We start from the raw sequence: 3,367 nt of genomic DNA, 5'->3' as shown, positions 1-3,367 counted from the left end.
GAAAAAGACAAATGATGTCAAAGCTACAAAATCAAGGTTAGGATTTACACCCTTAAAGTTAAAGATTCATAAAGAAGCCTCAAGATATATAGCAACTGAAGAAGTTGGCGATGAGGAAGAAACCCTAGTGGAGTCATCTAGACTTTCAGTTTTCAATCGCTTGGGCATAGCCACAACTCAAACTTTAGTTTTTGATTGATTAAGCATGCCTTGAGATCAAGGTTCTGTGTTTAATCATATCAAGAAAGATTCTACAAAATGGACTTCAAGAACTTTTTTCAATTCAATGCTAAAAGGAAAACCCCTCACAAAAGAAAATAAAAAAAACCTCACGACACATGAATTAAAGGATTTTCATAGCATCATCCCTTCACGAATGAAAAGAAAATGTGAATTGATTGTAACAAATGATGAACCATTAAAGGCTAGAAGGTGCACTATGGTTGTGACTAAACAAGCCTCGTCTCTGAAAGAGGAAAAGCAAGAAAAAATGGAGATCTTCACATGTAATCACGTGTCCATAGTAGAAAGTGATGAAAAATCTGAAGAAGAAGATATTCAAAAGGCTCCTCCATCATTAGAGGAAGGAAATAGGCCTACAATTGATGAATTAAAAGAAGTTAATATAAGCACTACAGAAGATCCTCGTCCAATCTTCATAAGTGCTAATTTAACTTTTGAAGAAGAAAAATCTTATCTTGACCTTTTGACAAAATATCGAGACGTCTTTGCATGGACTTACAAAGAAATGCCAGGATTAGACCTTAAAGTTGTTGTGCATCATCTAGCAGTAAAGAAAGGCGTTCAACCCATTAAACAAGCTCAACGATGTCTTCACCCTAACTTAATTCCCCAAATAAAGATTGAGGTCAATAAACTCATTAAGGCTAGTTTTATTTGAGAAGTCAAGCACCCTACTTGGATTTCAAATATTGTTCCAGTTAGAAAAAAGAATGGCCAAATTTGAGTTTGTGTGGATTTTCGAGATCTGAACAATGCTTGCCCAAAGGATGACTTCCTTCTCCCTTTGACAAAAATAATGGCGGATGCAACAACTAGCCATGAAGCTTTATCTTTTATGGATGGCTCCTCTAGCTATAATCAAATTCTCATGGATCCAAAGGACGAAGAACTCATTGCATTTCGAACTTTTAAAGGAATATACTGTTACAAAGTTATGCATTTTGGGTTAAAGAATGCAAATGCCACTTATCAAAGAGCAATGCAAAAGATATTCGATGATATGCTGCACAAGAATGTTGAATGCTATGTGGATGATTTAGTGGTTAAGTCCAAAAAGAGAGTTGATCATCTTGAAGATCTTCGTCAAGTATTCGAGAGATTATGTCGATATTAATTGAGGATGAATCCCTTAAAGTGTGCCTTTGGAGTATCTTCGGGAAAATTTTTGGGATTCATAGTGCACCATGGTTGGATTGAAATTGATCAATCAAAAATAGATGCAATCATGAAAATGCCTGAGCCAAGCAATCTCCACGAACTTAAAAGTTTGCAAGGAAGATTGGCTTATATTCGAGGCTTCATATCCAACTTGGCTGGTAGATGTCAACCATTTAATCGATTGATGAAGAAGGATACGCCTTTTGTTTGGGATGAGTCTTGTAGTAATGTTTTTAAAAGCATAAAGTCTTATCTACTGAGGCCTTCAGTTTTAAGGGCTCCTACACTAGGATGTCCATTCATCCTTTATATTGCATCACAAGAACACTCTTTAGGAGCACTTTTAGCACAGCAAAATGATAAAGGAAAGGAAAGTGCACTTTACTACTTTAGTAGAACTCTTAATGGCGCAGAATTAAATTATTCTCCCATTGAGAAGACATGCTTAGCATTAATGTTTGCAATTAAAAAATTAAGGCATTATTTGCAAGCTCACTCTGTTCATTTAATTTCATGAGCAGAACCTCTCAAGTATTTTATGTCAAAATCGGTGCTTAGTGGGAGATTAGCAAAATGGGCTCTTTTGCTACAAGAGTTTAACATCACATATATCCCTCAAATGGCCGTCAAATGACAAGCACTTGCAGATTTTCTTGCAACCATCCAATTCTAGATGATTGGGAATTCTCTGAAGATCTTCTTGATGAAGATGTTCTCTACATTGAAATGCCTAAACCATGGAAGCTATACTTTGATGGAACAGCTCTACAAGATGGGGCAGGTGCAGGAGTCATCTTTAGCACCCCGGAAGGAGAAGTATTGCCTTATGCATTTACTCTCATCAAAAATTGTTCCAATAATGTAACAGAATACCAAGCCTTGATCATGGGTTTGAAGATGGCAATAGACATGCAAATCATTCAACTTAAGGTGTTTGGAGATTCTAAGTTGGTTATAAACCAAGTCCTTACACTTTATGAAGTTAAAAAGCTTGAGCTCTTGCCATATGTCAACTATGTTAAGAAACTTTTGAAGTGGTTTGATAAAGCTAGTATAGAACATGTGCCTAGAAAAGAAAATAGGCAAGCAGACTCTTTGGCTAATTTGGCATCAGCAATTGAATTGCCAAGTACAGAATTAAAAGTGCCTCTTTGCAAACGATGAATCTTACCACCAATCATTCTAGGTGAAGAGGTTGATGTAGAGTCTAATGTCGTCTCAATCTTTGAAGTGGGAAAAGAAGATTGGCGACATCCGTTGATCAACTACTTAGAGCATGGGAAGCTTTTTAATGATCCAAGGCACAAAACATAAATAAATTGTCGAGCTCTTTGATTTATTTATTTCAAAGGTACACTCTATTGTTGTTCCTTTGATGGAGTCTTTCTTCATTGTTTAGGAGATGAAGAAGCATAGAAGGCCTTACAAGATGCTCACTCAAGAATTTGTGGGGCGCATCAATCTAGAGCCAAGTTGCACTTCCAAATCTAAAAGAATAGAGTACTATTGGCCAACTACAGTAAAAGATAGCATGGACTAAGCTAAAAGATGTCAAGCATGTTAATTTCATGCTAATTTCATTCATTAGCCCCTTGAGCCACTCCACCCAACAGTTACCTCATGGCCATTTGATGCTTGGGGACTCAACTTGGTTGGACCATTACCTACAAGTTCCACAGGGCGTCTTTATGTACTTGCAGCCACAGACTACTTTTTAAAGTGAACAGCATCTTATCAAGAAGTAAAGAAAGAAATTGTTGCTACCTTCATTAGAACAACAATCATTTATCATTATGGCGTGCCATGATGCATCATAACAGATAATGGAAAACAGTTCACAATGAAGAAGTTATGTGCACAGTTTAACTTCAAGCAATATAATTCTTCCATGTACCACGCACCAGCAAACGAGTTAGCAGAAGCCTTCAACAAGACTTTATGCAATCTTCTCAAGAAAGTTGTTAAT

This window comes from Theobroma umbraticum, unplaced genomic scaffold (genome assembly GCF_002168275.2).
Source record: "Theobroma umbraticum cultivar Fairchild unplaced genomic scaffold, ASM216827v3 scaffold_4.1, whole genome shotgun sequence".
NCBI lineage: Eukaryota > Viridiplantae > Streptophyta > Magnoliopsida > Malvales > Malvaceae > Theobroma > Theobroma umbraticum.
Note: the sequence above shows the minus strand (reverse complement) of the source record.